This window comes from Hipposideros armiger, unplaced genomic scaffold (genome assembly GCF_001890085.2).
Source record: "Hipposideros armiger isolate ML-2016 unplaced genomic scaffold, ASM189008v1 scaffold_876, whole genome shotgun sequence".
Classification (NCBI taxonomy): domain Eukaryota; kingdom Metazoa; phylum Chordata; class Mammalia; order Chiroptera; family Hipposideridae; genus Hipposideros; species Hipposideros armiger.
In genome coordinates this window covers 564,677-578,429 of record NW_017732226.1, presented here as the reverse complement: position 1 = coordinate 578,429, position 13,753 = coordinate 564,677, and positions in this window count along the sequence as shown.

The window sequence follows — 13,753 nt, the reverse complement described above, 5'->3', positions numbered from 1 at the left end:
CACGAATAGCCACGGCAATCTTGAGAAATAAGAACAAAGTTGGGGGGATCACGCTTCCAGACATTAGAACATACTACAAGGCCACAGTAATCAAATAGGTTTTCAATTTGTTCTCTCACTTCTCCTTCTGGTATCCCTATGATGTGAATATTGGTATACTTAATGTTGACCCAGAGGCCCTTAAACTGTCCTCATTTCGTTGGATTCTTTTTTTTTTTTTTTTTGCTTTTTGCTTTCTGATTGAATGTTTTATGCTATCTTATCATCTAAATCACTGATTTGATCTTCTGCTTCATTTAATCTACTGTTGATTCCCTATAATGCTGATTCCCTATAATGTCTTCTTTATTTCAGTTACTACATTTCTGACTGGTTATTTTTATTTATGTTTTCTATCTTCATTTTTAAATTTCCTATATCTTTGTTGAAATTCTCCCTGAGGACACTTGAAAGAAAGAAATTAGTAACAATAGGATGCATTTTTTTATCTGATTGAAGCAAACACAGTAATGAAAATGATAGCCTGATACACTTTAAAGTTAACCAATGTATACACATTTTTCAAAGAAAGAAAAAAATATATGTGTTAATCAGGATGAAAAATTGAATTTGGGTGGCAAGATTTTCTAATATTTAGGTATTTATATTTATTATAAATTGCCCCCAAATCATTTTAAAACATCTTATTAATTAGAGAATAATTGTAACTAAATGATAACAATTTTTTTCTAAAAATTTGGAATATAGTTCTAAAAGCATGTAGAGGACAATTTATACCCTTAAATGCTTATATTTGTAGTGAAGAAATTCTGGAAATCAATGAACTAAGCATTTAACTGAAATAATATATGTGGTGTGCGTATAATTAAAGAGAATATTACCAAAGAAGATAGGAGGAAATAATAAAGACCATAAAATAGCAAGTAGCAAAATAACAGAATCAGCAAAGTTAAAGGTTAGTTGTTTGACCAATTTATTGCAAAAATGTGCAATGAAAAAATAGACATAGAGGAAAAGCCAAATAAACAATATCAAGCATGAACTATATTAAGAAAATATATGAAGTGTGATAAAAACATACGGTGAATGTTTAAATTAAAAATATATATACTACAGTAAAAGATACTTTGCCATTAATCCCCTTCAAAATACTCTGCATCACTTCAAAAACACCCAGCACATCATTCTTGCCACTTTCTGAAGCTGTTCTGGAAGAACAAGAAATACTATGTTACAACAGTCAAAATGACAACTGAATATCAGGCATTATGGAGGCTGAGGAGAAAGGGGAACTCTGAAATTGTGAAAATGGTACAGCAATTTAGGAAAACAATTTGAAATCAGCTAGTAAATTTTAATATGCACCTTACTTATGACCCAGCACTTCTGTTCCTAAAGAATACAAGCTCAGACAATTACATTCCAGTTCTTGTTGTAACAATGTCGCTAACCTTTTTTTTTAATATTAGAGGAATTATTCATTATGAATTTGTACCAATTGGTCAAACAGTTAACCAAGTTTACCATTTGGAGGTGCTGAAAAGACTGCATGAAAAAGTTAAACAAAAATGACCTGAAGTTTTCACCAACAATTCACGGCTCTTACATCACAACAATGCACCAGCTCACATAGCACTGCCTGTGAGGGAGTTTTTAGCCAGTAAACAAATAACTGTATTGGAATACCCTCCCTACTAACCTGATCTGGCCCCCAATGGCTTCTTTTTTTACTCAAAGATAAAGGAAATATTGAAAGGAAGACATTTTGATGCCATTCAGGACATCAAGGGTAATACAACAAGAGCTATGATTGCCATTCCAGAAAGAGTTCCAACATTGCTTGGAAGGGTGGACTAGGTGCTGGCGTCGGTGCATAGCTTCCCAAGGAGAGTACTTTGAAGGTGACTGTAGTGATATTCAGCAATGAGGTATGTAGCACTTTTTCTAGGATGAGTTCATAAATTAATTTGCAGACCTTATAATAATAAAAATAAAATTTAAATAAATATAATCATAAATGAGAGAGGACTTATTACAACTGACACTACAGAAATACAGAAATACAAAGGATCGTGAGGTTACCATTATATACAATTATACACCAACAAATTGGATAACCTAGAATAAATGAGTAGTTTCTAGAAACATGAGTAAAATGATTGACTCAGTAACCAATGCTTCCCAGTAAAGGTAAACCCAGGATCAAGTCTTTTCACTGATGAATTCTATGATACACTTAAAGAAGAATTAATATGAATCCTTCTCAAATTCTTCAAATAAATAGAAAAGGAGGGAACACTCCCAAATGCATTTTATGATACCATTATTACTCTGTTACCACAGATAGATAAGGACACCAGAAGAAAACAGAAGTGCATACCAATATCCTTTATGAACATACAGGCAAAAATTCTCAAGAATATAATATCAAACTGACATCAACAACACAATGAAGGGATCGTATACCATGACTAATGGGATTTATTCCTGCGATGCAGGATGATATGTCACATGCAGATCAATAAATGTGATATACCACATTAATAGAGTGAAAAATAAAAATGATATGATCATCTCAAAAGATGTAGAAAAAACATTTGACAAAATTCAACACCCTTTCATAATAAACACTCTCAACAATCTGGGTGCAGAAGGAATGTATCTCGACATAATAAAGGCCACGTACAACTAATTGACAGCTAACATCATCCTTAATGGCAGAAAGCTGAAAGCTTTTCCTCCAAGACTTGGAAGAAGACAATGGTGCCCACTCTCACCATTCCCCATTCAACATGTCACTAGTCATCCTTACCAGAAAGGAAATAAGAAAAATTCAAATCAGAAAGGTGGAAGAAACACTGTCTCTGTTTGCAGATGATAATATATGTATAATCTTAAGGACTTCATCAAAAACTTTTAGAACTAATAAACAACTTCAGTAAATTTGCAAACTACAAAATCAACATACAAAAAACAGGTGTGCTTCTATGCACCAACAATGAACAAACAATAATAAACAATGTCATTTACAATAGAATCACAAATGATAAAATACTTTGAAATATATTTAACCGAGGTTAAAGAGTTGTACACTGAAAACTATAAGATAATGATGAAAGAAATTAAGGAAAGCTAGGAAAGATAGCCTATGTTATTGGATTAGAAAAATGAATATTATTAAAATGTCCATACTATCCAAAGCCATCTATAGATTCAATGTAATCTCTATAAAAATTCCAGCAGCATTTTTCACTGAAATAGAAAAAATCCTAAAATTTGTACAGAACCAGAAAAGACCCTATATAGAAAAAGCAATCCTGGGAGAAAGAAAATAAAGCTGGAGGCATCACACTTTCTGATTTTAACCTTTATTACAATACTATAATAATACTATAGTAATAAAAATGGTATGGTATCGACACTGAAACAGACACATAGATCAATAGTACAGAATACAAAGGCCAGAAATAAACCCTCTCAACTTGTATAAAGAGAGCCAGCAGGGTCAAATATATGGAGATAGAAAGAGAACTGACTCTGGGTCGTGAACACACGATGTGATATATAGATGATGTATTACAGATTGTACACTTTAAACCTATGTCACTTTACTAACCATTGTCACCCCAATAAACTTTAATTAAGAAAGAAAGAAAGAAACAAAGAAACAAAAAAAGAAACAAAGAAAGAAAAGATAGGAAAGAGAGCCAAGAATGCTGAATGGGGAAAGGATAATCTTTTTAATAAATGGTTCTGTGAAAATGATATTCACATGTAAAAAGAATGAAATTGAACTCTTAAGTCACACAACTCATAACAATTAACATGAAGTGGATTAAAGACTTAAACATAAGACCAGAAATGGTAAAACTATTTAGAAGAAAACATATGGGAAAAGCTTCTTGACATTAGTTTTGGCAACATTTTTGTACATGACACCCAAAGTACAAGACAGAAAAGAAAAGAAGCTAGTGGGACTACCTCAAACTAAAAAGCTTCTGCACAACAAAAGAAACAATCAACAAAATGAAAAGTCAACCTATGGAATGGGACAAAATATTTGCAAATCATCTATGTGACAAGGGATTAATATCCAAAATGTATAAGAAACTCATACAATTTAATATCTAAATAATAATCACTTTAAAAAAATGGCAGAGGACTTGAATAGATATTTTTCTGAAGAAGACATACAATTGCTCAACACGTACATGAAAGGATGCTTAACCCTCACTAATAAACTGGAAAATGCAGATCAATACTACAATGAGATACCACATCACATCCTTAGAATTACTATTACCAAAAGAAAAGAGATAACTGTTGGCGAGGGTTTGGAGAAAGGGAATCCCCCTTGTAAACTGTTGGTGAGGATGTAAATTGGTGCAGCCACTATGGGAATAGTATGGAGGTTCCTCAAAAAATTAAAGATAGTACTGCCATATGACTTAGCCATCCCACTTTACGGTATGTAGGTAAAATAACTTATATTGTTTCCATCGAAGAGATATTCACATGTCATGTTCATTGAAGCATTATTCCCTGTAGCCAAAGCCTGGAAAAAACCTAAATGTCCATTGACAGATTAATGGATGAAGAAAATGTGGTATATATGGATATATTATACTGTGTAATATTATTTAGCCTTAAAAAGAAGGATACCCTGCCTTTTGCAATAATATGATGTTATGTTAAGTGAATTATTTAAGTGTATTACGTTAAGTGAAATATTTCATACAGAATAAGACAAGTACTGTATCTTCTCACTGACATGCGGAACTGAAAAAGCTAAACTTATAGAAAAAGAGTAGAATGGTGGTTGCTGAGAGCAGAGGGATTGGGAACATGGAGAGATGTGGGTGAAAGGATACAATCTTTCACCTTTAAGAGTAGTAATTCCTGAGGATTTAATGTACAGCATGGTGACTACAATTAATACTATATTATACATCTGAGTTGTTAAGAGAGTAGATCCAAATGTTATCACTACAAAAAAATGTAATTATGTGAAAGTATGGTGTTTACAATCTTATTTTGATCATTTCACAACATCTATCTATATAAAATATCACATTATATACTTTGAACCTACATATATTCTATGTAAAAAAATATCTCAGTAAAGCTGGAAGAAAACAGATGTAATGTTTACATGGATATGGTCTTGAATGTTATATGCATAATATTATATACTTTAATATTAAATGCTTAATTTGAGGGGATAATTTAGTCCACAGAGTTTGCTTTTTTATTGACAATTTAGGTACTTATAATTGGCTTGTGGAAAAAGATTTTATTTAAATAGGCAAAGTAGGCTAAAAATAAAGACTAAGAATCTTTCTAAATGATAGAATTTTGAAAACTATGGTTGATGCTGCAACTTTTATTGTTGGATTTGTTGAGTATCTTAGTAAGAATTATGATTGAGAATTTTCTTCAAGCTTCGTCATTAAGCATAATTATAAAATAAAATAACAAATTGGCTTTCAGAAACAGTATGAATATAAACTCTTTAACTGTTTTTCACAAAGTGCTTCTTGAATAATTTGTTTTCCTCATTGACACAAAGCTTTTTCCCATCCTTTCTCTTTCATATTGCAATTATAAAACATAAGAAAAATTGGATAATATAGTAAAGCAAGCTAACCAACATAAAATGCCTTTTAGGAAGATCTTAGAATAATAGAAAGCAAGATATTGCAAAGAGCTTTTATAAGGGGTGCACAATTGACTTTATATTAAATTATAAAAACAAAGTTTTGCTTTTATTTTAGTTGTAGGCAGTCCCCTGGTAATTTTAAAAATGAGATCCTTTGCATGATTCAGTTATTCCTACATATCTTTAGCAATCTGTGACCACATAATTAAATATACTGTTATTATTCCAGTATGTTAAATGCACATCAAAAATACTAACATATCCTAAGCCTATTTTGATCTACTAATAACATATGGCTTTGCTTTGAATGTTGAAAAATGTTAGAAGCTTCTAACTAAATAGTTAAACATATGTAACAGTCATTGCTTTTAGAATGCAAACATATACAAATTCTGTATTTGATTAGCTCATTTGGTTAGAATAGAATTTACCAAACAATAACATAAAACACTTTTACACTCCAGGTACTATTTCGTAACACAACTTCTACAAATAATGCAACTGGACTACAGAGAGTTTATGTAACTTTCAAAGACCCTAAAAGCCAGCAAGAAGTAAAATGTGGCTGTTATTGAGCCAAGGTCATGCATGTAACAACAGTAGTCTGCTGCTTCTTCTGATGTCAGTGGTGACATTACACCTTTGGCCAAGAATTATTCATCTCACATTCTTTAAATGTAGTCATGGTTGCTTGCTGGAAGTCTGAACAAGTAAGGAAAAACTGTCACTCTCAATGTAAGGAAAACCAAAAAATCCTAACTTGTGCAGTATGGATTATATATAAGAAAATTACATTTATGTATATAGAATAACATATTTGACAATGGCATTTACATGAAATAATGAAATAATGACATATAGTAATATTCCCAGTGAATAAAAATGACCTTAAAAATATTTACTTGATCTGATCAGACTTGCACTGACAATATATGTCCTGTTATGCCTTCTCTGTGTAGCCCCTGACTTATCTTTCTTTTGATTACTTAGAGCCTTTAATTTCTTATGAGTAAGAATGGTTTTCTTTCTCTCACCAAATGCACTCCATGTATAAGTCTACTATAGATAGACCGATTAGAATTAAATAAAATAAATTAGCAACTTTTAAAAAAACATAGAAAATGTTGAGAAGAATAGAGGTTTAAAAAAACTGTTACAAAGTAGTCATGAGGATATAGGGTATATAAGGTAAGGAATATACTCAATAATATTGTAATATAGTAAAAATAATGTAATATTGCATGATGTTAGAAGGGTATTAGATTTATTGGGGTGATGGATGGGAGGAGGTTAGGGGCAGAATGAAAAAGATGAATGGAATAAAAAGTACAAATTGGTAGTTACAAAATATTGATGGGGATGTAAAGTAAAGCATAGGGAATATAGTCAATATAAGGTCTGACAATTAAGTTTGCAAACTTGTTGCAATGATGTTGCTAACCTTTTTTTATATCAGAAGGATTATTCATTATGAATTTGTACCAACTAGACAAACACTTAACCAAGTTTACTATTTGGAAGTGCTAAAAAGGCTGCATGAAAAAGTTAGATCACCTGAACTTTTCACCAACAATTCATGGCTCTTATATCACAATAATGCACCAGCTCACATAGCACTGCCTGTGAGGGAATTTTTAGCCAGTAAAAAAATAACTGTATTGGAGCACCCTCCCTGCTCACCTGATCTGGCTCCCAATGACTGCCTTCTTTACCTTTATCTGAAAATAAAGGAAATGTTGAAAGGAAGACATTTTGATGACATTCTGGACATCAAGGGTAATAGGACAGCTCTGATGGCCATTCCAGAAAGAGTTCCAACATTTCTTTGAAGGGTGGACTAGGCACTGGCATTGGTGCATAGCTTCCCAAGGGAAGTACTTCAAAGGAGACTGTAGTGATATTCAGCAGTGAGATATGCAGCACTTTTTCTAGGATGAGTTCATGAACTTAATTTTCAGACCTTGGCGATAACTGTGGATAGTGCTAGATGGGTACTAGAATAGTCAGGGGGATGACTTCGTAAATTATATAAATGTATAACCTCTGTACACCTGAACCTCTAACACCTGTACACCTGAAACAAATATAAAATAATATTGAATGTCAACTGTAATTGAAAAATTAAAAAATGGGGGAAAAGGTGAAGGGGAATAAGAGGTCCCAATTTCCAGGTATAAAACAAATAAGTCATTGGGATGTAATGTACAGCATAGGCAATGCAGTCGATAATACTGTGATAGTATAGTATGGTGTCAGATGTTTGCTGGACTTATGGTAATCACTTCTTTAGGTATATAAATGTTGAATAACCATGATGTACACCCAAAACTAATATAATATTGTGTTAGCAGCATTTTTCATAAACATATTGTTAAAAATCTGCACCTATTACTTGATCTTCCTGATTGATTGCTTGATTATTTGGATACCAGTGCATTTGAAAACTACAGTGGGACCAGTGGATGACTGTGAGCACCCCATTGTTTTTTAAACCTGGGGTTCAAGGTCTCTGTTAGCCTATAATAAATTCAATCCAGGATAGTGTCTCTAGATTGATATCTGGATTGAGAATTCCAACATATTTCCACCCATACAGACAGTCAGTAGTGACATTTCATGTGATTGCTTTTATTCTTAATGAGAATGCACTTCACAATCACATATATAAATCAGATAAGCCTTCTTTGTATATTTAGAGAAATCCAATGTATTCTCTACTCTTCTTTGATCAAAGGAAAATCACAGGAATGCCTATCCAAATATATTCATTCTGAAAATAGTGATGCTATAAAAATCAAAGTTGTAACTATTCTGCTGTACATTTTTCCAGGCAGTATTCTAAGAATTTATCATAGATTTTATCTCATTTACTTTTGTTGTACTAAATCTCTTAGTTATACTTACTATCATCCCTATTTGTGTAAACTAAGGTATAAGAAATAATAATCTCTCCAATATTACACAGCTATTTAAAGCCATATTTAGGATTTGAATTTAGGTTTTCTGACTCCAAAGTCCATGTTCTTAACTTCTATACTCTACTAGGAATAATTCCTTTAATATCTTCAAACACTCTCCAAAAAGATTTGAAATGACTAATACTAAGGATTTACTGGGTTATTTCTGTTTTTTATTTGCCATCAAGGAGGATATTCTCTAGTTCACCAAATATATTGAATGACAATAATATGTCAAATATTCTGCTTGGTGCCAGAAAATTTCAGTGAGTTTAACAGGGAAGGAAATAGCTGAGTAAAAATCTGAATGTGATACAAAAATATTTGTGATCTTTGGTATCATATAAGTTTTGGTACCTGAGCTTTATTTAAGGTTAAATTTGATGCAATCATGAAAGATCTTGTCATTAATAAGATATCGGAGTAATCTTGCTCCAAAATAGTTCTTCAATCCAGGCAATGAGATGATCAGAATGTAGAATTCTAATGGAAACTGTAGATAATTGGAAGCAAGTCAAAAATATCTCCTTCCTCCTCTTTTCATTACATGAGCTTTCCTAACTAACCCTAAGGAATCCCAAAATCCCAAATTCTCTTTCCATTTCTGTTGTTGAAGGGGTAGCTTTTCACTTGTACGAGAGGGGAAGTAACTTTCCCTCCACACTTCTAGGTTCTTGCCTGAGATCCCCTGTACAAAAAGATATGAATGGGAGAAAAATAAAACAAAGCAAAAAACCCCAATTCAATTATGTACAAAGACATGAGACTCATAGGCAGTCAGGCAATTGAGTTTTATGTACCATCCTGGGCTATGGAAAGAGATGGTGGCCTTTCAATTCATAGGAAGAGAAGAGGAAATGTTCAGTAAAGAAATATACGCCCTGCCATGCAGATAAGTCTGTCAGATGCAAAAGTTATCTCTGGTGATAGCTCTCTTTCTGGTATAGGTCTCCTTTCTCAATTATTTGAGGTTGCAAAAGGGGAGGTAAAAAGTTTTCCTAAGTCTGCCGGGTCTAGATTGCCTTCAGCTCTACCTGCCAAAGTGGCATGTTTTGGGGTGGCACACTCTGCTACACTTCACACTTGTGCTGAGGTAGCTTTGATGACCCTGTCTTTAGTCAACTAATCTATTTACCATTCTTTCCCTATTACTTGTATATGCGAGTGATATTTGAAGGTTTAGAAAGAAAAAAAAGGAAATTTACGTTTCAGCGTTTTTTGGGTTTTTTTTCCTTTTATTGCTGCAAATTTGTTTGAGGCTATTTATTCTTGTGTTCAATGAGTAGTTGCTGAGGATCCACGTGACAGCATTTTGTCCCCTGGGAACATAACCCTGAGGAATAGAAACAAGATCTGGGTTGTCACTGGGATTTTGTCAGTGAGGAATCAGACGTTTATACATTGATACTAGAACACAAACATGTGAGCATGTCAGGAAACCTGGGGATCAGAAATGGTTTCTTTGAGAAAATAAATGTAATGGATATGGAAGTGAATGCTGGGTGGAGTGTAAAGATTAGAAACGAGTAACACACTGTGGAAAGGGCTTGTGGTGTCTCAGGATGGAGCAGAGAGTGATTAAAGGGAAGAAAGGAGATCTTTCTGGAATGCTGAGGGGAACTAAGAGCATGGGAATAGATGAGGCTGAGAGGAAGGAGACGGCCCTATTATTCAAGACCTTCTAGGCCATATACTCGTATTTTGGTTTTCATTCTAAAACTGTACTATGCAGAGGGTTGTAGGCCATATAAAATACTTCTATCCTAAAAGCAATGGCAAAATATTAGAAGGTAAATGAGTTTTAATTGTAAAAATCACCGAGGTTAAGATAGGAAATTAAAGGCCAGCCAAGTGGCTCAGCGAGTTAACAGCACAAGCTCTGAGTAACAGGGTTGTCGGTTTGATGGCCACATGGGCCAGTGAGCTGCTCTCGAGCTGAGCCGCCGCTGAGCTGCCAACAGGTGGTCAGATGGCTCATTGGTTAGAGCGTGCGCTCTTAACAAGATTGCTGGTTCAACTCCCGCATGGGATGGTGGGCTATGCCCACTCACAACTAAGATTGAACACGGTGCCTTGAGCTGAGTGGTCGGCAGCTGCGGATGGGTGGCTGGATGGCGACTGGAGTTGGAGCTGAGCTAGCTGTGCTTTCCACAACTAAGATTGAAGCACAAAAACTTCAAAAAATTTGGAGAAGGCTGTTCCCCTTCTCCAATTCCCCAACACTGTTCCCCTTCCCCAAGTCCCCAATTAAAAAAGAAAAATCAATGGACAAAGGTTTTAAACCAGCAAAGGTTTAAAAAAAAAGAAAGTTAGAAGGTTAAAGAATGGGGCAAGATTGCCTGTAGAGAGAGCAGTTAGGAAATCCTACTTGATTGAATTAGTGTAGTGACACCAGAGATTGAATGCAGTAGCTGTACATGAAGAGTTTTTTCACAGGAATTAAATGCAGGGTTTATCGATGGATTCAACATAGACAAGTGAGGTGTATGAGCAGGCTCACAGGTGACCTCCTGGTTTCTGGTTTTTGCAACTTGGTACAAACTTGTGCCATTTACTGAAATAGTACATACTAGAAGAAGGTAGGTATGGGGTAGTGGTAGCAACTGGAATTCAACTTTATGTTACATTTAAGGTACCTTGGAAATTGCAAGTGCATGTATTGTCTGGGCAGGAAATAGGATATGCAAGCCATTGACATATTAATGTCAACTGATATGCTAATATAAGGGGGAAAGTGAATAGATTTGAAATTTTATTGAAAACACATTGTTTGGCCTTAAAAGTAAAATTTGAGATAGACTCAGGTGAGAATAGGGTTTTCCTGGCTGTTCGATCTTCCAAATAAATAATGAGCATTTTTGGACAATTCTGGATTGCTGCCTTTGTGTGGCCTGTCTGTAGCATGCCCTTAATTAAACTTCAGGCTACTGTGAGGACATTGTAGCACATGTTTAGTACCTTTCATTATATGTCTGTTGTTTTGTTTTTTATGTTTAATATCAGTGTTTAATTTATTTCCACAAAATGCAAAGTTTACATAGAAGAAATTTTACCATGTTTGAATGATAGCTTAAAACTAACACAAACCAATTATCCCTGTGCTAAGAAAATAACTTCTGGATGGAGTGGAAGCTTTTCGCGTCATCCAGTCAATTATTATTATTATTATTATTATTATTATTATTATTATTATTATTAATCCTCCTCCTCTTCCTCCTCCTCTTCCTTCTGCTTCTCCTTCTTTCTTCCTCTTCTGCTGCTACTTCTTCTTCTTCCTCTTCTTCATTTTCTTCTTCATTTTAACAGTTTCAGGTATACAAAACAATGAAATAGTTAGATGTTTTTCTAACACTTCTTTTTAATTCTGACCCGGTGCATACAATATTTAAAAGCATTTGGCTCATTTATAGCTTGATAACAAATTTGCAGAAATAAATCACATTGAACATCAGGTATCTGTATCCATATCTTGCCCTTTACAATAAATTGGATACGGGGATCAGGTAGGGAGAAGTTAGAAATTGAAGTCCTGAGAAACAGTGGATTTGTGATTTAACCAAAACAGTCAAGGGTGAAATGAAATAGATTAAGGAAGCCAGTTTCCATGGTGCGGGCGTCATCAGTTAACTGGTCTTTCCTGGGGCAGATTACCATAGACCACAAAGAACAGGCACACCAGTCCCAAATTGCTTTTCTATCTCCACTTTGATTTCAATTTGGATATATTGTATACATAATAGTTGCTGACTAATCTATTGAAAATTAAGTTTTTAAAAAAGACAATTCTCAATATACTTGTTATTAAATCATATTTTTGTTCATTTCGAAACTATATTTTCATGAATGCACCATTTCAAAACAAACACATTGGGTGTTGTGAACAATGCTGTTTATAGATTTTTTTTGAGTATCTGACTAATCTCTCTTTATTAGTGTTGTGAGTGTTTAAAAATGTGTTCATTATTTTTGGTTTGATCCAAAATAAATAATGTATTTGTTAGACATGAAAATGTCTTATTGTGGAGGGGGAGGGGGTGGAGGAGGATTTAGAATCTGCTAGAAGAATAAAACCTAGTGGACGTCCTCTAAAGGGGTCTAACTGGGAGGAAATGTAACTGAGCCTTGACTCCTGGGCTGTTTCTGCAGGTGAGTACATAATGGGAACAGACTTCTGAGCAGAGATCATGAGGGTTGTTCAGTGGGAGCTTGTAACGAGGCAGACTGTAGTTCAAAACAAATTCAACAGACCTGTCAGGACCAACTCTTGCCAGATTCTTAAGTTGCTAAGATGAATGTGACGCACACTTGGTCTGAAGGACTTGTGAGAAAGGCACACTATTTTCCAATGGAATGCAGTGTGTACTGTGGGACTACAAAGAAGAGGCATTTAATCTGGACTAACGACAAGGAAGATTTTTCTAGAACAGGTGGTGCCTTGCCAGGTTCTTGAAAGAGAAATAGAAGTTAACCATGAGAATGAGAGAAGGTAGGGCATTTGAGCAGATGGCACAGCAAACATGGATTTGGTTTGTTATGGCTGGAGAATCAACTGTGAGAATGGGAAGGGTAATGAATTAAGGCAGGGCTAGGGGATGGGGAGTCTGCTTGGCTTACCTGTATAGAGAAAGTCTTTCCATAAATTTAATAGTAACCAACTGGTGAAAGGCTTAAATATATCCAACTTCCTCTTTCCTTCCTTGTCCTCTATCCTGCCTATCCCAAAAAGTTATTGATTAAACATCTATATCTCTATCAACATTCACACACAAATATATAACATATTTTGTCTGCTCTCTGTAGTGATGATGGTCTTAACTACGGCACTGACCACATATATGGGGCTGGGGGCGGGGAACTAGTCTTGAAAAGTAGCTTCTTTCTGAAATACAAATTGAAGAGATGTTTGGTAATTCAAGAACTGTTTCTTGTAAGAACTGCTAGGTTTCCTTTCTTCTCTGCTTACAAATCACCTCTGCCTTCTTGTTATTCCATTTCCCCTTCCCATATATATATATATATATATATATATATATATATATATATATATAGTCTCTTTATTTTATTTTTTTAAAGATTTTTATTGGGGAATTGGGGGGATGGGAACAGTGCTGGGGAATTGGGGGAAGGGGAACAGACA